Source organism: Bos javanicus, chromosome X (assembly GCF_032452875.1).
Source record: "Bos javanicus breed banteng chromosome X, ARS-OSU_banteng_1.0, whole genome shotgun sequence".
Taxonomy (NCBI): Eukaryota; Metazoa; Chordata; class Mammalia; order Artiodactyla; family Bovidae; genus Bos; species Bos javanicus.
In genome coordinates this window covers 139663681-139690805 of record NC_083897.1, presented here as the reverse complement: position 1 = coordinate 139690805, position 27125 = coordinate 139663681, and the positions used below count along the sequence as shown (strand labels likewise).

At 44.2% G+C, this 27125-nt stretch overlaps 1 long non-coding RNA gene across 1 annotated transcript; it reads right to left on the bottom strand.

The window, feature by feature from the left end:
* LOC133242146 (uncharacterized) lies at window positions 1-26931 on the bottom strand. Its single transcript, XR_009734793.1, has 3 exons — window positions 22765-26931; window positions 10616-10733; window positions 1-2684 (listed from the first exon to the last, which is right to left on the bottom strand). It is a non-coding gene; the product is annotated as an uncharacterized LOC133242146 (long non-coding RNA).
* Between the last annotated feature and the right edge of the window lie 194 nt (window positions 26932-27125).

The window sequence follows — 27125 nt, the reverse complement described above, 5'->3', positions numbered from 1 at the left end:
CCCTCCCAGCATCAGAATCTTTTCCAATGAGTCAACTCTTTGCATGAGGTGGCCAAAGTACTGGAGTTTCAGCTTTAGCATCATTCCTTCCAAAGAACACCCAGGGCTGATCTCCTTCAGAATGACTGGTTGGATCTCCTTGCAGTCCAAGGGACTCTCAAGAGTCTTCTCCAACACCACAGTTCAAAAGCATCCATTCTTCGGTGCTCAGCTTTCTTCATAGTCCAACTCTCACATCCATACATGACCACTGGAAAAACCATAGCCTTGACTAGATGGACCTTTGTTGGCAAAGTAATGTCTCTGCTTTTCAATATGCTATCTAGGTTGGTCATATATCTGGCTATCTCGTATAGCCAGATATCGGTCCATCATACATCCGAACTCTTATCCCCTCGTCTGACCTTGTCTTCAGTACTGTTTAACTCTGATCTTTTCTGACGCCTGACAGGTCCTGAATAAAACCTGCTATGTTCCCCAGTAAAGACGGCCCTGGTCTACACTATAGCCTGTGGACTCAATAAAGCCTGACTCTGGTCCTCACCGAAGCCAGACTCTGATCCTTGTGGGTTATTTAGTCGCTCAGTTGTGTCCAACTCTCCATGACCCTATGGACTGCAACCCGCCAGGCTCCTCTGTCCATGGCATTCTCCAGGCAAGAACAGTGGAGTGGGTTGCCACGTTCTCCTCCAGGGGATCTTCCCTACCCAGGGATGGAAGCCCCGTCTCTTACATCTCCCACATTGGCAGGCGGGATCTTTACCACTGGCGCCTCCTGGGAAGCCTGGTACATTTTGTAAAATGTAGTGTGATTCCAGTTTTTCAAGCTGGAGGTTCTAGAGCTTCATGGGAACTGTTCTCTGTTCTCCCTGTTGTCACTGCCTGCTCACACCCGTGTCATGGTTGGACTGAAATGCAAGGGTAACAGTTTCATTTTTGTGCCGTCTTATTTTCTTGTAGTTTGCAGTACTAATCAAATGAAGCGCACGTCTCCAGTTGGCAGGAAGACTCCTAGATAATGACTTCCTTGAGGCATCATTGAATTTTCTCATTTGATCAATGATTTCATTATTTTATGTGGGGCTTGGTAAGGCAGCCCCTTCTCTCTCTGTATCTCTAGTCTTCTTGCTTTCAAAAAATTAGTCCCTGTCAAAACTATTCGTACAATTTTAAAACATTATAAAGCTCCATGTTTATTTCCTGTTAGCACGCTGTCTGGACCATATTATGTAATATCATTATTTAGATCTGAGAGTTTGACAAATGACCACCACAACTCCATTGATTCATTCTGGCGTGTTATAGGAAAAGACATTATTGGTAGCGGTGGATGCTCAGCTTCAAAACAGTGTTGAGTAAATATAAGCGCCGGCTTTGCCTCTGTTTTAGCAGCTGGTGTTGGAATAATGGGGCTTTTCCTGGTGGTTCAGACAGTAAAGAATAGGCCTGCAAAGCAGGAGACCCGGGTTCGATCCCTGGGTCAGGAAGATCCCTTGGAGGAAGGCATGGCAACCCACTCCAGTATCCTTGCCTGGAGAATCCCATGGACAGAGGAGCCTGGCGGGCTGCAGTCCATGGAGTCGCAAAGAGTTGGACACGACTGAGTGACTTAACTACAACCCACACCTAAGATATCACAGGAGGAAATAAACGATAACATGGAATCTCCACTTGAGAAAGTCAAGAATTTTTTTCTTTTAGGAGGAAAACGTACTTTTCTCGTCTCTAACTTTGGTAAGAAAGTTTCCACATAGGAAAAACATGATGTTCCCTTTTCTCTTTGAAATGTTCCTTATACTTGTATCAAGTAGGGTGTCCATCCATGTATGTGTCTGTGTGTGTATATATACATTTATATATAATTCTAGAGAGGATGGAGTTAAACAGGTAAAAATAGCAGTCATTTTAGAAATCTAGATTTGAAATGCGTAGAGATATGCAAGAGATTCCCTGGTGGCTCAAACGGTTCAGTCCCTGGGTCGGGAAGATCCCCTGGAGAAGGAAATGGCCACCCACTCCAGTGTTCTCGCCTGGAGCATCCCATGGACAGAGAAGCCTGGTGAGCTACGTAGCATGGGGTTGCAGAGAGGTGGACATGACTGAGCGACTTCACTTTCATTTTCATAGACATACAAGGCAAGATGTTTTACTGTGGTACATAATGGATTCCTGAATTACTGTGCACAAACACTCACACATACATATATCATGCTGGGAAAGACTGAGGGCAGGAGGAGAAGGTGGGTGACAGAGATGAGATGGCATCACCGACTCTATGGACATGAATTTGAGTAAACTCCGGGAGTTGGTGATGGACAGGGAAGCCTGGTGTGCTGCAGTCCATGGGGTCGCAGAGAGTAGGACACAGCTGAGCGACTGGACAGCAGGTCTGTTGGGCTCTTATCCTTTCTCGTGTCTGTCATCCTCATAACAACTTCAAAATACCTCTTAATATTCACGAGACGAATAGACTTTGTTTCGGGAGATCAGCGTCTTACCAGCTAAGAGAGGATCAGAATCTAGGTGTGTCTGTCCATCTTCTCTCTTGTCAGAGAATCACTATGGTTAACTGGGCAACTCACTCTGCTGGCCGGCTCCAAGGCCCTGAGATCTCTCTCTTCTTCCAGGAAAACCAGAGAGGATGCAGTTACAACAGGTAAAAACACACCAGTCGTCTTAGAAGTCTAGATAAGAAACAGGAGTAGACGCACAAGGCAAGATGATGTTTGATTACGATACATAATGGATTCCTGAATTAAAGTGTAATTAAAGATATAAAAAGGACAGAGGGAAACTTGTAGAACTGTTATGCATACCCAGCACTGTAATGAGGTGCTTTTTTGAGACACAGCACTACTTGCAGACTCTCCTCCAGTAACAAAAAAAGAAAGAAAATCGAAAGGGAAGGCAGCTTAGGAGGACAAAGACGATGCAGACGTGGAGCTGGGAGCAGGTGGTGCTGGCCGACGGAGCTCGGGCAGAAGGGAGGAGGTGAGGGAGCCTTGTGGGTGGTAGAAACACTTTCTGCGGTGCCAGGTAAATGGCCCAATTTTATTGGCCGTAGAATAAAACTGAAGACAAGTCAACGGCAGTCTATATCCTGGAGGTTCAGTACACTTAACTCTATTTTGCAGGGAGTAGCGCATCCAGAATTTGTTTGGCAATAGCTCAAGGAAGCCGTATGTCTCTTGATATGTACCGCAAATTAAGTTTGCATGCATGCACGTGTCCGACTCCTTGCTACCCCATGGACTGTAGTTCTCCAGACTCCTCTGTCCTTGGAATTCTCCAGGCAAGAATCCTGGAGTGGGTTGCCATTTCCTCCTCTAGGGGATCTTCCCAACCCAAGGATCAAAGCTGTGACTCCTGTACTGGCAAGCAGATTCTTCACTGCGGGCACCACCTGGCATGCTTGAAAATAGGCCCTACTTGGGATTCTTTCTCGGTGCTCTTCCCCAGGGCATTTCTTGAGGGCAGGTGTCTTTTACGGCACTGTGGGCCTTTTGAACATGAAGTGTCCAGGCCTGGTTTTAACTTGTTGTTACAGGAAGTGGCCACAAGAGGCAGCATTTTCCAATGCTCCGCCTGGTTATCTGGGAAACCAGAGGCTGGGGAAAGTCGTGTTGCTGGGATGTGGATCCCAGCGGAAAGGGCCACGATGAACACCCAAGGGCTTACGACTAATTACCTGAATTTTAATTTTATTTTGGAGTATATAGTGGGTTTGATCACATTCAGGTACATCTGTGTGAATGCAGCTGGCACCATAGCATTCATTTTTTATGCATCAGTCGCTCAGTTGTGTCCGACCCTCTGTGACCCCGTGGACTGTAGCTCACCGGGCTCCTCTGTCTGTGGGATTTTCCAGGCAAGAATACTGGAATGGGTTGCCATTTCCTCCTCCAGGGGGAGTAATACTCCACTTGATACATGTACCATATCTTCTTTATCCATTCCTTTATTGATGGACATTGTTTCTTTCTGCTCTTAGGGAGAATTGTTTTCCTTTTCTCTCCTTTTATCATCTGAAATCTTCCTACCTTCCCTTCTCCTGAGAACAGGGATCTTCTTCAAGTTGCTAATCCTACTCAGAGCTTATCAGCTTTGATAAATACTCCTTGAATAAATGGAGAGAGATAAAAATAAATCTGATCACAATTTGAGTGGATCAAAGATGATGTGATTTCATTAACAATAAGCTTAAATCTAAGCAGATTATTCAACTTTGTATTAAATGGAATTTTATGGATGGGAGAATTTTAAAAATAATAGAAATCCTTTCACTTTTGCCAACCCTATTCTCTAACTGGGCTGAAAACCCAACTAGCCATTATATGCAAGAAACATATCAGATACTGTGAAAGTGAAAGTCACTCAGTCGTGTCTGACTCTTTTGCGACCCCACGGACTACACAGTCCATGGGATTCTCCAGGCCAGAATACTGGAGTAGGTAGCCATTCCCTTCTCCAGGGGATCTTCTCAACCCAGGGATGGAACCCAGGTCTCCTGCATTGCAGGCAGATTCTTTACCAACTAAGTCACAAGGGAAGCCCAGGAATACTGGAGTGGATACCCTATCCCTTCTCCAGGGGGTCTTCCCATCCCAGGAATAGAACTGGGGTCTCCTGCGTTGCAGGTAGGTTCTTTACCACTGAGCCACTTGGGAAGCCTTCTTTACCTTAGACTCCACCATAGAGATAGAGTGTCTCTTATGAGACTCTAGACCTCGGGGAGCCCTGCCCTCCACCCTCAAACCTGATCCCAAATGTGTGGTTAAGCCCATCGTCACTGAACCAAGGCAGCTTGAAAACTCCATGACTCACCTGAGGTTTGGCTTCTCCCCAGAATGACTGGTCTGGCAATTCCATAGGTTCTTTTCTTTGCACTTAAAAATTTTTTTTTTATATTGGAGTACACCTGATTTGGCTCTTCCAATGTAGCTCTGTGAAAAAGAATCTGCCTGCCAATGCAGGAGACGTGGGTTCTATCCATGGTTCCGGAAGATCCCCTGGAGGAGGAAACGGCAACCCACTCCAGTATTCTTGGCTGGAGAATCCCATGGACAGAGGAGCCTGGTGGGCTACAGTCCATGGGGCCACAGAGAGCCGGACATGACTGAGTGCATACAGACACACACGTGCTTGACTGACAATGCTGTGTTAGCTTCAGGTGTAGTGTGTATTTGTTAATCCCCAAATCCTCTAATTTATCCCTCCCTCCCTCTTTCCTCTTTGGTAATCAAAAGTTTGTTTCCTCGCTCTGAGTTTGTTTTGTAAGAAAGCTCACTTGCACCGTGTTTTTAAATTCCACATGTAAGTTACATCACACACCATTTGGTTTTGTGGGAGGGAGGGCTGACTTACCTCACTTAGTATTATCATCTCTGGGTCAATCCATGTTGCTGCAAATGCCTTAATTTCATTTTTTATGACTGAGTAATATTCCATTTTCATCCCCTCACCATCATATTTGTCGATTCCTCTGCTGATAGATTCAGAGGGCCACTTAAGTGGCCTTTAAGAAGACCTTAAAAGGGCATTAAGTGTATATGTGTTCTCCTCCATGACTTTAATTCAGACCTTCAAATCCTGTCACAGAACTATAGTCATCTGTACTATTGTTTGCTTTAGAATTGATGCTTTTGAACTGTGTGTTGGAGAAGACTCCTGAGAGCCCCTTGGACTGCAAGGAGATCCCACCAGTCCACCCTAAAGGAGATCAGTCCTGGGTGTTCACTGGAAGGACTGATGCTGAAGCTGAAACTCCAACCCTTTTGACACCTGATGCGAAGACCTGACTCACCGGAAAAGACCCTGATGCTGGGAAAGATTGAGCGCGGGAGGAGAAGGGGACGACAGAGGATGAGATGGTTGGATGGCATCACCGACTCGATGGACGTGAGCTTGAGCAAGCTCCCAGAGTTGGTGATGGACAGGGAGGTCTGGCGTGCTGCAGTCCTTGGGGTCGCAAAGAGTTGGACACGAATGAGCAACTGAACCGAACTGAACTAATACAATTATTTCCTTAAGGTTTTCCTCACTCCCGCTCTGTGATTTCAGATTTATCATCCTGAAATATTGCGTTGGCAAAAAAGTTTGTTCCAAGTGTTTCCATAACATCTTACAGAAAAACCCAATCTTTGTGGCCAACCCAGTATAACAGTGGTGCCTCCCTCTGCCGTGTTCAGGAACCAGTGATGTCACTTTATGCCCAGGGACTCAGGCCAGACAGACCTCAGGCCAGACAGGCCAGCTCAGGACACACCCTAGGACACAGTGAATATGATGCATGGACTGAACCATCCTTATGTTGAAACTCTTCTTTTTTATTTTGAAAACCCTTCTAGCACATACAGATTCCTCGATGTATGAAACTGTCATCACAGTTCTGTGTCACTCTTACCAGGGTTCATTAGGCATTAACCTCATTAAGAGCCAAGCAAACCGGCTGCTCAAAAAATTCCCGAGAGGGGTATCAGGGAGAAAAGAGAAGCCTCCATAGAGAAGAGCTTTTATAATAGAGCAGACCTGGAGAAAGGAGTCAGAGGCTCAGAGGAAGCAAATCGCGGTCTCACAGCTGTCTTCCTCCATCAGGAGGGAAAATGATCAGATGCAAAGACGGGAACCGAGCGTGTGTGTGTCAGCTCTTAGTTAGCATGGGCAGAAGTAAGGCTCTCAGACAAACTGGAATTGCAGGCTGAGGAGGAGAAAGCTTTGCACTGGGACGTCCCTGGTGCTCCAGCAGCTAAGACTCCATCCTCCCAATGCAGGGGGCTGCCCAGGGTCAGTCCCTGTCAGGGATCTAGATCCCACGAGTCACAATGGAGATCAAAGATCTCACTTGCTGCAACTGAGACACTGCACAGCCAATGAACAAATAGAAATACTCATTTAAAAAATGCCAGCTAAACGGAAGGGGAAGAACCGAGAGCCTAGCTATGCAGGGAAGTAAGTCAGAAAGGTGGGGAAACAGTGGAAACAGTGGCAGACTTTATTTTGGTGGGGGGGCCAAAATCACTGCAGATGGTGAATGTAGCCATGAAATTAAAAGACCCTTACTCCTTGGAAGAATACTTATGACCAACCTAGACAGCATATTAAAAAGCAGAGACATTACTTTGCCAACAAAGGTCTGTCTAGTCAAGGCTATGGTTTTTCCAGTAGTCATGTATGGATGTGAGAGTTGGACTATAAACAAAGCTGAGTGCCGAAGAATGGATGCTTTTGAACGGTGGTGTTGGAGAAGACTCTTGAGAGTCCCTTGGACTGCAAGGAAATCCAACCAGTCCATCCTAAAGGAGATCAGTCCTGAGTGTTCACTGGAAGGACTGACGGTGAAGCTGAAACTCCAATCCTTTGGGCACACGATGCAAAGAACTGACTCATTGGAAGAGACCCTGATGCTGGGAAAGATTGAGGGCGGGAGGAGAAGGGGACAACAGAGGATGAGATGGTTGGATGGCATCACCAACTTGATGGACATGAGTTTGGGTAAACTCCGGGAGTTGGTGACGGACAGGGAAGCCTGGCGTGCTGGGGTCAATGGGGTCACAAAAAGTCAGACACGACTGAGTGACTGAACTGAAGTCCGAAAGAGAAACACTTGTATGTTCACACATATGTACGGAATCGAGAAATGAGGTACTGATGCACCTGTTTGCAGGGCCGGAATAGAGATGCAGACGTAGAGAATGTGGACACAGTGCGGAACAAGAGGGTGGGCTGGACTGAGAGAATAGCACTGATATACACAACACCAGGTGTAAAGCAGACAGCTAGCGGGCAGCTGCCGGATAGCACAGGGAGCTCAGCTCGGGGCTCTGTGATGACCCAGAGGGGTGGGATTGGGGAGGAGAGGGAGGCTTAACAGGGAGTGGATCTGTGTCTACTTAGAGCTGATGGATGCTGTTGTATGGCAGAAACCAACACAGCATTGTCAACCAATTATACTCCAGTAGGGAAAATAAAGATATACTTCATTCTTAGAAGAAGAAGAAGAAAAAAAAAAAGAAATGCACTTGTTTGTTGGTCTATTTTAAACCTTCACAGATTTTACAGTAGTGGGAGCCAGCAGACAAAGAGTAACAACTGCAAGTCTTAAGGTCAGACGAGGAACAGCTGGCTCAAGGGGAAAGAAAGGAAAAGGATGCCCCTCGTTTAAGATAAAGGATGAAACTTCTAAGCATCAACCTGCAGCTACAGGGGAGGACAGTCCTGAAGTGGATATCAAGAGCAAGAGATGGAAAAATGGTCATCCGTGAGAGAATTCACCTTGCTTCTATGCTGACGTCATTAACGTGCCCTGAAGCCAGTGAGCTGGCTTCTTTTATTTTAATGGAAAATTTGGAATCATCCCAGACATCTTCCCCTGTGCATCCCAAAAGTATTCCGCATGTTTCCATGTTTATCATCCATTCATGACACACTGACTGTATACCGAATCCATTCACTATATATGTTCATTGTCCAGTGAGTGGATGATAAACCCTGGCATGGAATCAACGTGTAGAGAATAAATGAATAATGGCATGTTTGATGAACGTCTTTGTTGCATTTCTTCCCAGGTGGCACTCGTGGTAAGGAACCCATCTGCTAATGCAGGAGACATAAGAGACGCAGGTTCGATCCTAGGGTGGGGAAGATCCCCTGAAGGAGACCATGGTAAACCACTCTAGTATCCTTGACTGGAGAATCCCACAGACAGAGGAGCCTGGTGGGGCTACAGTCCATGGGGTTGCAAAGAGTCGGACCCGACTTAAGTGACTTAGCACGAACACACCTCTTCAGCTCCTACCTACACTTCAAGTAAGATTTAAATTAGCAGAGAAGCTGGATTTATCCTCTTTTTGGACATGGCTCTGCAGATGGTGACTGCAGCCATGAAATTAAAAGATGCTTACTCCTTGGAAGGAAAGTTATGACCAACCTAGATAGCATATTCAAAAGCAGAGACATTACTTTGCCAACAAAGGTTCGTCTAGTCAAGACTATGGTTTTTCCTGTGGTCATGTATGGATGTGAGAGTTGGACTGTGAAGAAGGCTGAGCGCTGAAGAATTGATGCTTTTGAACTGTGGTGTTGGAGAAGACTCTTGAGAGTCCCTTGGACTGCAAGGAGATCCAACCAGTCCATTCTGAAGGAGATCAGCCCTGGGATTTCTTTGGAAGGAATGATGCTAAAGCTGAAACTCCAATACTTTGGCCACCTCATGCGAAGAGTTGACTCATTGGAAAAGACTCTGATGCTGGGAGGGATTGGGGGCAGGAGGAGAAGGGGATGACAGAGGATGAGATGGCTGGATGGCATCACTGACTCGATGGACGTGAGTCTGGGTGAACTCCGGGAGTTGGTGATGGACGGGGAGGCCTGGCATGCTGCGATTCATAGGGTCGCAAAGAGTCAGACATGACTGAGCGACTGAAATGAACTGAACTGAACTGAACTGCTTTCTAATTCTGTCCACAGCTTTGTGTGAGTAAATTTTAGAAGAACCCTGAACAAATACTAAATTGTTAGGCTGATTATTTGTATCACACGCATTCATAGTGAAAAACACATTGACAGAGCCTACTATTTGTGCAAATATGACACACATACATGGCTTTCCCTGAATGATAGAAATGGTTTAGAATTACGTAGAATGCATAGCAGACTTAACAGTGAGCTAAGCTAGCTGCATGAGAAACATTGGTTTACACAGAAATTTAACGTCTTTATCAAAAGTTTGTCTTCATATTTTAAGGTGAATTTTGGGAAACTGGCAAATGCCCTTCGTCGTGTAAAAAGTTTTCTTTGTGATCTCCATTTTATTAATAGTGCTTTTGCATGCTTAGCCACTTCAGCTGTGTCCACTCTTTGTGACCGCATGGACTGTAGCCCGCCAGGCTCCTCTGTCCATGGGATGCTCCAGGCAAGAGTACTGGAGTGGGTTGCCATGTCCTTCTCCAGGGGATCTTCCCAACCCAGGGATTGATCCTGGGTCTCTTAATGTCTCCTGCATCAGCAGGCAGGCTCTTTACCAGTAGCGCCACCTGGGAAGTCCCTTTATTAATACCAATATATCTAAAATTTGCAATATTAATTCAAATATCACATCATGCTTATAATTTTTGGTCATATCTACACAATCTGAATCAATATATTGGGTGGGACAGGAACTTTGTTTGGCATTTTTCCATAAGATGGTATAGGAAAAATAGAAATGAACTTTTTGGCCAGCCCAATAAGAAACTTTCCTCCAGTTGGCTACCTTTGGAGTACAAAGAAATTCAATACTGTGAAATCTTACAAATGAGATTAATCATGTACAAGCACAATTTCTGACTCAAACATTTTCAGGATCAGGGGTGACAGTCATTAAGAGAACAAGAGATACATGCTAAAGCGCGGACAGGAGATCCGCATAAAGTCTGAATTGCAGGATGTCTTGTGCATCTGAAGATGACTTAGCCTGGAAGAATCTTCCCACCCCCGCCCCCCAGCACCCCGACCCCATTTAAACTTTAGAGTCCACCTCTGGGAAAAGTGGAGCCAGCAGGGGACGTTACAAACACAGCTGCTGAAGCTGGACACGTGAAAACTCAGCAGTCCTGAAGCTGGACACGTGAAAACTCACCAGTCCTCGTGACGTCTTTCACAGAACAAAGTGAAGCAGAAGGGGGTGGCCCTCACGTGCCTGGATGCAGCCGAGGAGGAGCTAGGAGTCAGCCTCTCTTTGCAGGCAGGGTGAGTTTCTAAGAGAGAGAAAAGGAAGGACAATCTGAACCCGGGCCACACCAAATGCCTACTTGGAGATCATCTTGGAGAAAACTCTCTCAGATGTGAAAGCAGGGAAAACAAAGAGGCAGTGCAAGTCTTTCCCCCAATACCCACCCCTTTTAAACCCTGGAGCAGAGGTTTTTCACATCAGCTCTATCTCAGATCATCAGGCGTTAGACCCCAGAGGTGGGGAAGCCCTGGCTTATAAGTTTCTGAATGTGGACAATGTGCATCTTTAATATGATAAAACAAACTCACTTGAAGATTAATATGTTCTCCCATCAAGACAAGGTATGGTTCCCATTTATTTTCACCTTCTAGATCACCAAAATTTGAAAAGATTGATACTGTCCATTGTGGATAAAAGTGGGGAGAAAAATGTTCTCAGAAGCTTTTAAGAGAGTGTGTCTTAGTACAGCCTTCTCTGCAGGGGAGTTTGCCTAGAACCCTTCAGAGTTTCAACTGTGCATTCCCTTTGAGCCGGCAATCCTTCCTGAAGTGATTTCTCCTATGGAAATACTTGCAGTGTTCAAAGATGGATGCAAAGAGAATCTAAGGGACTATGAGTAGGAAATGACCCTATGAGTGAGCATGTTCTTCAACAAGGGCAAGTTAAAGACACTAATTCAAGAGAATTATTTCTTTAGCAACAACAACAAAACAACCCAATTGAAAAATGGTTGTGCTGTGTGCTTACTCGGTCATGTCTTACTCTTTGTGACCCCATGGACTGCAGCCCACCAGGCTCCTCGGTCCATGGGGATTCTCCAGGCAAGAATATTGTAGTATGTTGTCATGCTGTCCTCCAGGGGATCTTCCTGACCCAGGGATTGAACCCAAGTCTTCCGCACTGCAGGCAGAGTCTGCAGACGGACCCATTAGAAGACTGAAATAGACATTTGTTCAAAGGAGACAAACTGATGGCCAATAGGCATATGAAAAGGTGCTCAATACCGCTATTTATTAAAGAAATGCAAATCATCAAATCTACAGTAAGGTACCAGTTGTAGTACCTCACTTGAACCAGGCAGAGTGGCTATCATTAAAAAAAAAAAAAAATCTACAAATAACAAATGCTGGAAAGAGTGTAGAGAAAAGGGAACCCTCCTACAGTGTTGGTGGAATGTAAGTTGGTGCAGTCACTTTGGAAAACAGGATAACAGTTTCTCAGGAAAAAAACTAAAACCAGAACTACTTTATGATCTTGCAGTCCCACTCGTGGGCACAGACCCAGAGAAAACCATAATGTGAAAAAGATCCATGCCCCCCAAGGTTCACATCAGCACTATTTCCAATAGCCAAGACGCGGAAATAACCTCAATGTCCACCAGCAAATGAACGGATGAAGAAGATGCGGTATGTATATCACAATGGAATACTACTGAGCCAAGAAAAAGAATGAAACCATGCCCTTTGTATCCACATGGATGGACCTGGAGATTATCATACTAAATGCAGTAAGTCAGAAAGAGAAAGATGTCACATGATTATCACTTATATGTGGAATCTACAATATGACCCAAATGAACTTATCAATGATATGGAAACAGACTCATGGGGAACAGGCTGGTGGTTTTGCATCTATATTTTTACTCTCAAAGAAATAATCATATGCCAAACAGATAGTAATGACTATTCTTAATATATGGATATGGGGGATGACTTGAATAATTTTTCGTGTGTTTTTAAATGTACATACACATTTTTTACTATGTGTCTATACCATTTGCAATGAAAATACCACACACATTTTCAAGTAAGCTTTACTGCCAGAGATGTGAAGGTTCTGAAACACTGAGAATCCATGTTGTAGAAGGCAGCTTACCCACTGCAAAATTTGTGGCTCGATAGTTTCAGAGGTTTTGCTGTATGTTTTGTTTTATTCTTAATAAGTCTTCTGGCTCGAGTGAAGGAACTCCCTCACTAAGTGAGGAACTAAACTCACCTGAAAGTCACATGTCATGTGTTGAGAGGCTCAGAAACTCCTCTTATCTTCCAAATAACCTTGACGGGGAAATACTTCAGCCCACATAGTAACAGTTTGGAAGTGATTTTGCATGCAAAAGGGGAATGTAAAAATACTCGACTTTTTCTCTGCAAAGTTTCAGAAATATAATATTGTTGCGAACATTGTCACAGATTATCTGGTGTTAGAAAAGGTAAAAGGAAACAGGAAGTGTGCAAAATGTGGACCAAGCTTTACATTAGCAGATTCACCAGGAGTATGAAGATACCACATTTATGAAAATGCCATCACAATCAAAAGGCATTACCAGTACGCAACTAACGGTAATTGTTCAGTCCCTTGGTCGTGTCCAATTCTTTGTGACCCCAGGGACTGCAGCACACCAGGCTTCCCTGTCCTTCACTATCTCCCGGAGTTTGCTGAAACTCATGTCCATTGAGTTGGTGATGCCATCCAACCATGTGAATTATCTACATGCAGTAATTCAGTACCCTGCCATTACCTCTGCTTGGTATCATTCTGTATTCAGTTTTCTACATTTTCACAAGCCATAAATACAAGTTTGTCTCTTCCTGTTTTTTCATGCCTGTTCTGCCGTAAACAACCTTCTACAGACTCGTAGACTGTTCGGGAAGGACAAGATAATGGGAGCGAAGGTAGTAGGTGAGGTGCATTTTTGCTGTATGCTAAACTTTCCATCTGTCTATCTGTATTTATGGCTCATACAGCACTTGTTTTTATTTCCAACGGAGCAATCTGATTCTCCCGTCACGGCTGGTGGTCTTCTGTGAGGGTATTCAGCTACTATTTCTAGAGCTAGGCAGATGGCAATCAAAACGCAACTTCATAATTTTATTTTTCTAGCCACCGTCCAAAAATATGAACAGACTCCTGGGGACAGAACTGGCAGTACTTTGAGTTAAAATGGTGTGGGACATGTGTTCAGTTTTGTATGCGTGAGGGATAATCACAAGCATGTACTAGTCGACAGAACCAAACACTGAGAACAACAATCACATCATCATAATGGTCAACAGTCACAGAACTCAATCAGTTCAGTTCAGTTGCTCAGTCGTGTCCGACCCTTTGCGACCCCATGGACTGCAGCACTCCAGGCCTCCCTGTGCATCACCAACTCCCAGAGCTTACTCAAACTCATGTCCATCGAGTCGGTGAGGCCATCCAACCAGCTCATCCTCTGCTGCCCCCTTCTCCCGCCTTCAATCTTTCCCAGCATCAGGGTCTCTTACAATTAGTCAGCTCTTTGCATCAGGTGGCCAAAGTATTGTAGTTTCAGCTTCAGCTTCAGCATTAGTCTTTCCAATGAACACCCAGGACTGATCTCCTTTAGGATGGACTGGTTGGAGCTCTTGCAGGCCAAGGGACTCTCAAGAGTCTTCTCCAATACCACAGTTCAAAAGCATCCATTCTTTGACACTCAGAGCTTTTCTTATGGTCCAACTCTCACATCCATACATGACTACTGGAAAAACCATAGCTTTGACCAAATGGACCTTTGTTGACTAGACGGACCTGCATCAGAGGGCAGAGAGAACTCAATACCCAGGACTAAATGGCAGATGGACAAGAGCGGTAGGAATTTCCAAGAGCTGCACTGACCTAGACTCTCTCGTGGGACTGGACGTGACTAAGGCGCCCTCAGGATCAACAACGGCAGAGAAGGTGACTCTGGCCTGTGTGATGAATGCACGTGGTACTAAATGCAGCTTATAATGAACTGTATTATGAGAAGAAGCTGAGATGTCCAGACCAAGTGACAGCTTGGGAGAAAAGCTAGGGTTACCAGGAAATAAAACTGACCAACCGTCGGAAGCAGCGATTGGGACGCTTCACTTGTGTCAAGGACGGCAGAGCACTGTAAAAGCAGGACCTCTCTTGTTGAGTAATCAACCTGGGAAAAATCATCTGGGAAGGTGCAGACAATCTTCACGAGCTAGATCAGGAATAAATACTGGTTGGTGAACCAAATCCTTCACCTGTTGGCAGCTAGAGAATATGCCTCATCTTTATGGTGTGTAGGACCACTGGAACACTGGACATATATACAGTAGGTAAAATGGATGAAACCAAAGACAGGCTTAAAAAGGAGGAAGAGAGGGGATTTCCCAGGTGATCCAGTGGCTGACACTCGGTGCTCCCAATGCAAGGGGTCTGGGGTTTGATCCCTGGTCAGGGAAATAGGCCCTACCTGTTGCAACCAAGAGTTCACATGTTCCAATTAACCCCTGGCACAGCCAAATACATAAATGAACATAAATATTATTTTAAAAATGAGAAAGAGGGGAGAGCCTCCCTGGTAGCTCAGTTGGTAAAGAATCTGCCTGCAATGAGGGAGACCTGGGTTTGATTCCTGGGTCGGGAAGATCCCCTGGAGGAGGGCATGGCAACCCACTCCAGTATTCTTGCCTGGAGAATCCCATGGACAGAGGAGCCTGGTGGGCTACAGTCCATGGGGTCGAAAAGAGTCGGACACGACTGAGAGACTAAGCACAGCACACAAAGGGGAAAAAGAATATGTCAGACAGTAGAGAAACACTATTAAATTTATTAGCACTTTTGACCTGATTAGCCTAAGTGAACCAATCCAATTTTCAATAAGTTTAATATTATGTGTGTATTGTGCTCCATACAGTGCTTAAAAAAGCATTTAAGAGAATCAGATATGTCAGACTGATTTGAATTAAACAGAGAAAATTCATGAGGTGTGTAATCAATGCTGAAATGCCTATAGAAATTGAATTAGTTTAATTAATAAGCTTTTGCTTTATTGATTATATCAATGAAATATGGCTACTTGCTACTGCTGCTAAGTCGATTCAGTTGTGTTCGACTCTGTGCGACACCATAGACGGCAGCCCACCAGGCTCCCCTGTCCCTGGGATTCTCCAAGCAAGAACACTGGAGTGGGTTGCCATTTCCTTCTCCAATGCATGAAAGTGAAAAGTGAAAGTGAAGTCACTCAATCGTGTCCGACTCTTAGCAACCCCATGGACTGCAGCCTAACAGGCTCCTCCGTCCCTAGGATTTTCCAGGCAAGAACACTGGAGTGGGGTGCCATTTCCTTCTCCAATGCGTGAAAGTGAAAAGCGAAAGTGAAGTCGCTCAGTCGTGTTTGACTCTTAGCGACCCCATGGACTGCAGCCTACCAGGCTCCTCCTCCGTCCATGGGGTTTTTCAGGCAAGAGTACTGGAGTGGGGTGCCATTGCCTTCTCTGATATGGCGACTTAGAAGAATGCTATACAAGTGAAATAGGTACCAAAGTAGAAACAGTGGTATTTTTCATGTACATAACTGGTTTTTATATTAGGGAATCTATCAAAATGAAAAAGGACAGATGCATTAATATCCCACATTATCTTTAGCTAGTAGAAATGGATAGGATTAAAATTAAACTCTAGAAATGCATGGTGGTAAAGGATACAGTGTTCTCTGGAATGTGGCAAATACGATCTGGAACATACAGAGGATGTCATCAGTAACTGAGTATATGGGATCTAAAAATATTGAAATTAGGTAATAGGAGCTAACAAGGTCACTCCGTGAAAGTATTTGTTGGTTATTAATAGAATTAAGTCTTGATGGAGATTGGAGAAGGGCGTGGCAACGCACTCCAGTATTGCCTGGAGAATCCCACAGAGAGCAGAGCCTGGAGGGCTATCGTCCATAGCATCACAAACAGTTGGACACAACCGAGGAACTTGAGCACCAAACACTTAATGGAGATATTCACCGTCAAAAGGAAAGTAGGTGGTATAATTCAGCAACTGAAAGAATAATGTGAAAAAAATAAAAAGATGAAGCACAATAAGTAAAATTAAAACGTATATACGCTTCCCTTATTGCTCATTTGGTAAAGAATATGTCTGCAACGCAGGAGACCCAGGTTCAATTCCTGGGTCAGGAAGATCCCCTGGAGAAGGGAAAGGCTACCCACTCTAGTATTCTGGCCTGGAGAATCCCATGGACTCTATAGTCCTTGGGGTCACAAAGAGTTGGACACAACTGAGTGACTTTCACTTTCTTTCTTTCAGGCTTAACCTTACATCTGCATGGTAGGTGGGAGCCACTTGAAACAGAGAAACTTAACTGAGCTGTGGTACATATACACACTGGAATATTACTCAGCCATTAAAAAGAATGCATGTGAATCAGTTCTAATGAGGTGGATGAAACTGGAGCCTATTATGCACAGTGAAGTAAGTCAGAAAAACAACAATACTGTATATTAACGCATATATATGGAATTTACAAAGATGGTAACAATGACCCTATATGCGAGACAGCAAAAGAGACACAGATGTACAGAACACACTTTTGGACTCTGTGGGAGAAGGCGAGGGTGGGATGATCTGAGAGAACAGCATTGAAACATATATATTACCATATGTGAAACAGATCGCCAGTCCAGGTTCGATGCGTGAGACAGGGTGCTCAGGGCCGGTGCACTGGGATGACCCAGAGGGATGGGATGGAGAGGGAGGGGGGTTCAAGATGGGGGACACATGTACACCCGTGGCTGATTAAAGTCAATGTATGGCAAAAACCACTACAATACTGTAAAGTAATTAGCCTCCAATTAAAATAAATTAATTAAAAAGATAACATACCGCCCCCCAAAAATACATAACTGAGGGTTTCAAAGTGATGGTGGGAATAAAGATGAGTTTGAAGGTGCCTCAGAGCCCAGTATGTGGAGGCATTCAGTAGGTGGTTCCATCCATGGGCCTAGGAGTCAGACAATGGGATGTCTCCACTGGAGATAGAGCTTGGGGGTCATCAACCAACAGACTCCGGTGGTAGCTGCTCTGTCTGACTGGGAAGAATGAGTGAGAAAGCCTAAGGGTTGGCAAGATGATCTGAGATGCTCCAATGTTCTAGACGGAGGGGGCATATGTATACCTATGGCCGATTCATGTTGATGCATGCCAGGAACCAACACAATATTATTGCAATGTGATTACCCTCCAGTTAAAAATAATAATAAAGGAAAAAACCTTCCTAAGTGGCATAAGTGGTAAAGAACCTGCCTGACAGTGCAGGAGACACAAGAGATACAGGTTCGATTCTTGGGTCAAGAAGATGCCCTGGAGAAGGGAATGACAACCCACTCCAGTGTTCTTGCCTGGAGAATCCCATGGATAGAGGAGCCTGGTGGGCTGCAGTCCATGGAGTCGCAAAGACTCAGACGTGACTTAGTGACTTAGCACGCAGGTAAGCTCTTTGCTCACGAACAAAGACAAGAGGTAAATAAAATGATTAAGGAAGGGCGGATCTTACCCAGTCTGCAAAAAGAAAGCTGGGACACGACTGAAGGGACTTGGATGCACGTGGCGGAAACCAATACAAGTTGTAAAAATTTCTTTTTAATTAATTTATTTATTTTAATTGGAGGCTAATTACTTTACAATATCGTAGTGGTTTTTGCCATACATTGACATGAATCAGCCATGGGTGTACATGTGTAAATATATATATATTTTAAAAAGACTTCTGTGCTGCTCCAGTGGCCAAGACTTGGAGATCCCAATGCAGTGGGCCCCACCTGGATCCCTGGTCAGATAAGTAGATCCCACATGCAGAAACTGAAAAGATCCTGCATGCTGCAATGAAGATCAAAGATCCTGTGCAACATAACTAAGACTCAACACAGCCAAAGAAACAATCAAAAATAAGTATTTAAATATATAACACATAAGATGCTTCACAGAGAAGTCTTATGTGATTCTTTCATTGGCAGCAGACAGAGAAATAGTGTCATTACTAATCATTCAAGAAGGCTGAGCACTGAAGAATTGATGCTGAAGACTCTCGAGAGTCCCTGGGACTGCAAGATCAAACCAGTCCATGTGAAAGGAAATCAACCCTGAATATTCACTGGAAGCGCTGATTCTGAAGCTCCAATACTTTGAGTTTCAAAGAGCATACTCACTGGAAAAGACCCTGATGCTGGGAAAGATTGAAGACAGGAGCAGAATGGAGCACCAGAGGATGAGAGGGTTGGATGGCATCACCAAATCAATGGACATGAGTTTGAGCAAAGTCCAGGAGATAGTGAGGGACAGGGAAGCCTGGCCTGCTGCAGTCCACAGGGCCGCAAAGAGTCGGACATGACTGAGTGACTGAACAACAACAGTTAGCCTGGAAGACTCAACATTTTTTTACATAGCTGTTTGAGTCATAGATGCTTTGTCTGTTATTCTGAAATGGAACCCAACAGTCTGTTCTCTTTTTCTTCTCTAATCGACAATTCTGCTTTTTTCGAGCCCATGCCTGCCTTCATTGAGAGCTCGTCTCTGTAAAGCAGCTCCTTCTCAGGGCTGCCCTGGTGGTCTGGGGGTTAATCCTTCCCCTTCCAATGCTGGAATTGCAGGTTCGATTCCTGGTTGGGGACCTAAGGTCCAGTATGACTCACAGCCAAAAAACAAAGCATGAAACAGATGCACCATGGTAACAAATTCAATAAAGGCTTTTAAAAAATGGTCCACATCAATAAAATAAAATAAAATAAAAAAAGGAGCTCCTCCTCAGTCCTGCAGCAGCCTTTGACGCAGCCCGCTCCAACCTTCACCAGAAACCTGCTCCTTAAACAGGCCCTCCTGTCTTTCTCTTCCTTTCCACCATCAATTGCATCCTCCTCATGTTTTCTAAGATGCCAGGCCCTTCTTTCCCACTTGTCTACTGAACCCAACCCCAAAATAATACCCATCAGTACACATCTGGCTTCCAATTTGACTGTCCTCCCTTCGTCTCTTTAATATCTTGGAAAAAAATCTGTCTAAAATACAATAATGAGGTCTGTATAACCTGCCACTTCTTACCCTCACAGAACCATTTCTTCCACCCATCACCGTAGAACGCACCGATGATGCAGCATTTCTCAATACCCAGCGAATCTGTTCCCATGTGGCTCAGTGGTAAGGAATCCACTTGCCAGTGCAGGAGACGCAAGAGAGGCAAGTTCGATCCCTGCGGAAGGAAGATTCCCCTGGAGGAGCAACTGGCAACCCACTCCAGTATTCTTGCCTGGAAAAATGCCATGGACAAGAGGAGCCCGATGGGCTACAGTCCACGGGGCTGCAAAGAGTTTGGATGTGACTGAGCATCATGAATCCCTTGAGAATGTAGTTCAAAGGCAGACTCCATTCACGACGTTGGGGATGAACCCTGAGCTTCTGCATATCTCACAAGTTGCCAAGTTTCCAGGGAAACCACTGACTGAAACCACTCACTGTAGCCAGCCCACATTCCCATCACACCTGTAACTACTCGCTGTAAGGCGTCAAGCAATGAAAGACAGTGCGTCCAGAAGGAGAGTCTGGGAACACTGTCCTCAAAAGGCAACTTGGGGCATCTTCAGGAATCCACCTGTAACAGTTTTAGTCAGATCAATTAAAACTTTTGGAAAGCTTCACATTAGAATATAAATATTCTCATATTACAGTAGAAACAGTACAAAAAAAAAATAATCAGAAAACAGGCAAAAGACTTGAGTAGGCATTTTTCCAAAGAAGACATACAGGTGGCCAATACACACATGAAAAGATGCTTCAACATCACTAATTATGAGAGAAGTGCAAACCCAACCTGCAAATCATCATCACCTCACACTGGCTGGAATGACCATCATCAAGAAATCTATAAACAAGAAATGCTGAAGAGAGTGTGGAGAGAAGGGAACTCTCTTACATGCTGGTGGGAATGCAAACTGGTGCAGCCATTATAGAGAACAGCACAGAAGTTTCTTAAAAAACCAGAATGCAGAGCTACCGTATGATCCAACGACCCCACTCCTGGGCACACAGCCGGAGAAAAACACGGCTCAAAAAAAGATACAGGCACCCCAATGTACAGGGCTTCCCTCATAGCTCAGTTGGTAAAGTTTCCCCCGAGGAGACCCTGGTTCGATTCCTGGATCGGGAAGATCTGCTGGAAAAGGGATACGCTACCCACTCCAGTCTTCTTGGGCTTGCCTGGTGACTCAGCTGCTAAAGAATCCGCCTGCAATGAAGGAGACCTGGGTTCGATTCCTGGGTTGGGAAGATCCCCTGGAGAAGGGAAAGGCTACCCAGTCCAGTGTTCTGGCCTGGAGAATTCCATGGACTGTATAGTCCATGAGGTCACAAAGAGTCAGACATGACTGAGAGGCTTTCACTTTTCCTTTCCCCAGTGTACAGCAGAATTATTTACAATAGGCAGGACATGCAAGTAACCTAAACGTCCATCAACAGGGGAATAGATAAAGAAGATGTTGTACATATATACAATGGAATATTACACAGCCATAAGAAAGAACAAGATAATGCCATTGGTAGTGATGTGGCTGGACCTAGAGATGATCATACTGAGTGAAGTAGGTCAGCTAGACAAAGACAAATATCGTATGACATCACCTATACATAGAAAGGAGATGTATAAATATACAGTGGAATATTACTCAGCCATTAAAAAGAAATCTCATTTCCGTCAGGGGAGCCATTGACTGAAACGGTCCTCCCTGGCCAGGCACGATAATAACCACTCACAGGAGTCATCTTACCACAGCAGGTCCTAGTACAGAATGCAGAAGTAAGAAAGTACCACCAACTGGAAGGATTCATGAAAGATGAAAAGGAGAGAGGAGACGTCAGGCCATAGGTGCTACTCACCTCCCAGAGTTGGGGTGAGTGAAATGAAAGTCGCTCAGTCTGACTCTTTGCGACTCTATGGACTATACAGTCTGTGGAATTCTCCAGGCCAAATACTGGAGTGGGTAGCCTTTCCCTTCTCCAGGGGGTCTTCCCAACCCAGGGATTGAACCCAGGTCCCCTGCATTGCAGGCAGATTCTTTACCAGCTGAGCCACCAGGGAAGCCCAAGAATACTGGAGTGGGTAGCCCATCCCTTCTCCAGGTGATCTTCCTGACCCAGGAATCAAACCAGGGTCTCCTGCATTGTAGGTGGATTTTTTACTAACTGAGCTATGAGGGAAGCCCCATAGTTTGGGGCATAGCCAGCTAAATGATGAATGGGAAAGCCCCTGGATATAATATTACAGAAACAAATGACATGACATGTGTCTAAGTGGCTACACTGGCATCCACCTTGGCTGAGCGATGCAGGCACCCCCAGGAAGGACCCTGAGTGAGAACGACTGGCCGAAGACAACCAGGAAATGAATCCCATCACCATTAAACCTGAGACTGTGAGCCACGTGGCACAGCAGTCCTCCTGGGTTCCCGCACCCTCCTGCCCTCCTCCCGAGGGGTCCCCTTGCCAATCAAGTCTCTTGCTTGGTCAGCACAGGTGTCTCCTGGGACAATTCATTTCCAAGTGTTACATGTGAGCCCCCTCTCAAGCCCTGGAAGGGGTCCCCCCTTCCTGCCAAAGGGTGACGCCCAGGGTCAGACGGCAATTAGAAAGGCAAGGATTGTGGGAGGGGAGTTGGGGGAGAATGGATACATGTGTATGTATGACTCAGGCTCTTCACTGTTCAGCTGAAACCATCCCAACACTATGAATCGGCTGCACCCCAGTGCAAAATGCAAAGGGAAAGAAATGCAAGGACCTAAAGCTTCATTCCTCGAAGACCAGCTGGGTTTCCCCCCACAAGTTGTGACTTGAGCAGGAAGACTAGAACCCTGTCTTTGTATTTTGCTCTCTTGTGACTCTTTGAGTTGATGCTATTTGTTTGCTGCGTCCGTCTCTACAGAACTGGCCCTTGTCTGCAGCCATACCACCCTGAACACGCCCCATCTCGTCTGATCTCAGAAGCTAAGCAGGGTCGGGCCTGGTCGGTACCTGGATGAGAGAACCAGCTCTCACTGCCAGTCTGTCTCTGTGACGTCACTTCCGGGTCTTTCCCATTCGCATTCTAACTGGACCTGTCTGCTGAATTCAATACAGAGGACTCCTGGTACAATGGAAATGCACAACTCTGGCTTCAGGGGAGGAAGCGATTCTTTTTCACAGCAGTACTCCTGTGCAAATCTCAATTTTATTCTTTATAAAAAGCCAGTAATAAAAAATATTTCAGTATTTACCTCTTTCCATACTGTATGAGCCTCAGGGCAAAACCTATGGGTTCCGGCAAAAGCAATTCCAAGACGGAAGTTTATATTAAGAAAAGCTTACCTTAGGAAAAAGAGAAAAAAAAATTATACAATTGATGAACCTTTAGCCAGACTTATAAAGAAAAAAAGGGAAAGGGCCCTAATCAATAAAATTAGAAATGAAAAGTATTCCTGACACCACAGAAATATAAAGGACCATAAGATACTACTACAAGGAACTGTATGTCAATAAAATGGACACTGAAAAGAAATGGACAAATTCTTAGAAAGGTATAATCTTCCAAGACTGAACCAGGAAGACACAGAAGATATGAACAGACCAATTACAAGAACTGAAACTGAATCTGTAATTTAAAAACTCCCAACAAACAGAAGTCCAGGACCAGATGGCTTCACAGGTGAATTCTATCAAACACCTATAGAAGAGTTAACAGCTATCCTTGCGAAACTCTTCCAGAACATTGCAGAGGAAAAAATACTTCCATACTCACTCTATGAGGCCCCCATCACGTTGATATCAAGATCACATAAAAATATCACATAGGAAAAAAATTACAGGCCAATATCACTTACGAATAGAGGCAAAAGTCCTCAAAAAAAAAAAAAAAAAACCAGCAAACTGAATCCAAGAGTAAATTAAAAGGGTCTAACACAAATATCAAGTGGGATTTATCCCAGGGATGCAATGTTTTTTTCAATATTCACCAATCAACACAATACACATTAACAAACTGAAGAATAAAAACTATACGATCATCTCAATAAAAGCAGAAAAGTCTTTTGATAAAATTCAACATGCATTTATGATAAAATTCTCCAGAAAGTTTATGATAACAGTTCCTCCAGAAAGGAAATCTACCTCAAAATAATAAAAGCCATGTATGATAAACCCATGAAGGAGGCAGAGCACCAAATAATTGATGCTTTTGAACTGTGGTGCTGGAGAAGACTCTTGAGAGTCCCTTGGACAGCAAGGAGATCCAACCAGTCCGTTCTGAAGGAGATCAGCCCTGAATATTCATTGGAAGAACTGATGCTGAAGTTGAAACTCCAATACTTTGGCCACCTGATGCGAAGAGCCAACTCATTGGAAAAGGCTGTGGTGCTGGGAAAGACAGGTATACCCTGGTGGCTCAGACAGTGAAGAATCTGCCTGCAATGCAGGAGACGTGAGTTTGATCTCTGATTAGGAAGATCCCCTGGAGAAGGAAATGGCAACCCACTCCAGTACCCTTGCCTGGAGAATCCCATGGACAGAGGAGCCTGGTGGGCGGCAGTCCATGGGGTGGCAAAGAGTCAGGCACAACCGAGCAAGTAACACTTTCACTTTTTCCGGGAAAGACTGAGGGCAGCAGGAGAAGTGGGTGATAGAGGATGAGAAGGTCGGATGGCATCACTGACTCAACGGACACGAGTTTCGGCAAACTCTGAGAGGTAGTTAAGTGCAGGGAAGCCTGGCGTGCTTCGCTGCATGGCGTCACAGAGAGTCGGACACGACTTAGCAACTGCACAAAAACAGAGAATGCTGACATCACACTCAAAACTGAAAGCATTTTTCTCTAAAATCAGGAACGAGGTAAGGATGTCCACTGTCACCAACATTACTCATCAGAGTTTTGGGAGTCCTAGCCACAACAATTAGAGGAAAAAATAAACTAAAAAGGACTCCAGATTAGAAAAGCAGAAATCAAACTGTCACTGGTTGCAGATGACATGATACTATACAAAGAAAATCCTGACGCCGCCACCGGAAAACTGCTAGAGATCAGCAATGAATTTGGTAAAGTTGCAGGATACAAAATTAAAACACAGACATGTGCTCCTTTTCTATACACTAAGAATGAAAAATGAGAAAAAGTAATGAAGGAAACATTCCTATGGACCATATCAAAAAGAATAAAACATCTAGCAATAAGCCTACATAAGGAAGCAAAATACATGTACTCTGAAAACTTTAAGGTGCTGATGGAAGAAATGAAACACAAACAGATGGAAAGATATATCATGCTCTTGAATTGGAAAAAGCAAATTGGCAAAATCACTATACTACCCACAGCAATGGACAGATTCAACGTAATCCCTTTTGAATTACCTACGGCAGTGTTGACAGTACTAGAACAAAAAAAAATTTTTTTTTAATTTCTATGGAAACACAAAAGATCCCAAATAACCAAAGCAATCTTGAGAAAGGAGAACAGAGTTGGGGAAATAAGGTCAAAAATATAAGTAAAAAATAAAGTGGCTCTCCCTATAAAAAACAAAGCAAAACATAAAAAATACTTATCCTGTCTTAGCTGTCATTGAGCATGTATTCTGCCAGATGAATGCTACCATCCATTTGTCACACTCTGAAAACAAAAATATGGAGCATGTGGTCAGAGACTGTACAATGTGTGCATTAAACTATACCTGACATGGTGTGTAATCTCATCTCAGAAGGTGAACACGTCATTATTGCATGTGTCCTGAATATTTGTAAGAGGTTGTACATCTTTTTTGCTACAGTGAATGTACTGTTCCACTGCTGACATAAAAGCACAATTACTTTTCAGATATTATTCAAGCATTTCTAATGAATTCTTTAACTTCTTGTAATACTCTTTCAATTGATTATCTTGGGTTTTCAGGAATAGAATCATTCCCTGGTTCTTCAACTATTTAGCATATATGCATAATGCTAGAGACAACTTATAAATGATAATCAGTTCAGTTCATTTGCTCAGCCATGTGTGACTCTTTGTGACCCCATGGACCGCAGCACGCCAGGCCTCCCTGTCCATCACCAACTCCTGGAGTTTACCGAAACTCACGTCCATTGAGTCGGTGATGCCATCCAACCACCTTATCCTCTGTCGTCCCTTCTCCTCCTGCCTTCAATCTTTCCCAGCATCAGGGTCTTTTCCAATGAGTAGGCTCTTCACATCAGGTGGCCAAAGTTGTAGCTTCAGCATCAGTCCTTCCAATGAATATTCAGGACTGATTTCCTTTAGGATGGACTGGTTGGATCTCCTTGCAGTCCAAGGGACTCTCAAGAGTCTTCTCCAGCACCACAGTTCAAAAGCATCATTCTTTGGCACTCAGGTTTCTTTATAGTCCAACACTCATGTCCATACATGACTACTGGAAAAACCATAGCTTTGACTAGATGGACCTTTGTTAGTAAAGTAATGTCTCTGCTTTTTAATATGCTGTCTAGATCGGTCATAACTTTTCTTCCAAGGAGCAAGCGTCTTTTAATTTCATGGCTGCAGTCACCATCTGCAGTGATTTTTGGAGCCCCCCCCCCCAAAAATAAAGTCTGCCACTGTTTCCCCATCTATTTGCCATGAAGTGATGGGACCAGATGCCGTGATCTTAGTTTTCTGAATGTTGAGTGTCAAGTCATTTTTTTCACTCTCCTCTTTCACTTTCATCAAGAGGCTCTTTAGTTCTTCATTTTCTGCCATAAATGATAATCATTTTGCTATATTTTACATATATATTTGCTATATATGTCTTCAGGTTTTATTTATCTTTGCTGCTGTATTTTCTAGAGGTTCCAAAACCTGACAGAGATGCCAGGGTTACTTGCCACACTCCTGCTTTTATGTAATGTCTTTCATATTTTATCAATAGGCACCGGCTTCTCATTCAAAAAACATCATTTTTTGACTGATTTTTTTTTTTACTCAAACCTCTTTTTATTCTAAATTGAGTGTCCCTTATTTAAATAATCTAGCATGCATATTGAAATTTATCAGATTAATGCATCAGGCAATTTCTTATCTCTTTGGCAATTTGCATGGTGACTTAACTTAGAATTCTACTGAATTGTCAGAATCCAATTATTAAATGATGGACAGACAGACATCAGAACCAAGTAGGCAACAAGGAGAGCATATATGTATTAGATAACCAGAATCACAGAGATGAAGATAGAAATAAGTACTTGTAAGTATAAATGGTGGAGAAGGCAATGGCACCCACTCCAGGACTCTTGCCTGGAAAATCCCATGGACGGAGGAGCCTGGTAGGCTGCAGTCCATGGGGTCGCAAAGAGTCAGACACAACTGAGCGACTTCACTTTCACTTTTCACTTTCATGCATTGGAGAAGGAAATGGCAACCCATTCCAGTGTTCTTGCCTGGAGAATCCCAGGGATGGCGGAGCCTGGTGGGCTGCCATCTATGGGTTTGCACAGAGTTGGACACGACTGAAGCGACTTAGCAGTAGCAGCAGCAGCTATAAATGGTGTTATGCCAATACATACATATATGTCCCAATCCCCTAGGTCTATTCACTGAGAGGACCCAGGAGCAACATCACACCAGTAAGACTTACTGTCATGATAT